This window comes from Myotis brandtii, unplaced genomic scaffold (genome assembly GCF_000412655.1).
Source record: "Myotis brandtii unplaced genomic scaffold, ASM41265v1 scaffold236, whole genome shotgun sequence".
In the NCBI taxonomy this organism is placed as follows: domain Eukaryota; kingdom Metazoa; phylum Chordata; class Mammalia; order Chiroptera; family Vespertilionidae; genus Myotis; species Myotis brandtii.
The window spans coordinates 808,102-808,851 of NW_005358901.1; positions in this window are offsets into that span (position 1 = coordinate 808,102).

Below are 750 nucleotides of genomic sequence, written 5' to 3' on the forward strand. Positions count from 1 at the left end.
TGGTGGTGCTGAGAAATCCCATCTCCGGGCCGCCCAAGGGACACAGGCACGGGCCACACCTTGAGTTTGGATTCCTCCGTTCCTCCTGTGTGTCTGCTCTGATGGGGTCTGGGGTCAGGGGGGCCGCGGCGGACAAGATCCCCCGCCTTCAGTACTGGGAGTTCAGGGCTCTGGGGAAAGCACCGCTGGATGGAGTGAGACGGAGGAGAGGGCTGTGGGGAGGTGGCCGGGGAGGACTCCGAGGCGGCAGCATTCGGGCAGAGACGGAGCAGGGCGAGGGCACAGCCGTGCCAAGGCCTGGTCCCCAAGGGCTCTAGCGGGCTCGGAGTTGGGCTTTTCCCTTATGCCATAGGCAGCCTTGGGGTGTCTGTGTGCCCAGTGGTGACCGGGCGGGAAGGGCCGACGGGGAAAGGGGAGCGTGGGAAGGTCGGGCGCCGGGAAGATGAGGTCTCAGGACTGGCTGCTGACTGCTGTGGTGGGAAGCCTGGCCGGGGGCCCTTCCCAGGCCGCCTGCGGACCCCAGACGCTGGTCTCCCGATGGAACGGGGTGTGGAGGCACCCTCCGGCCGGGGGCTCCCGGCCTCCACCAGCTGCCCCTTGGACAGAGGGGAGCATGCTCAGAGGTCGGCCCTGCCGTGTCCCAGGCACGGGTGGGCCTCAGCTCCATCGCCCCAGGAGACCCCCACCACCGGGAGGACCCCCTCCCCCGGAACAGAAGGTTCCATCGGGAAAGACCCTCGCCCCCAGGGA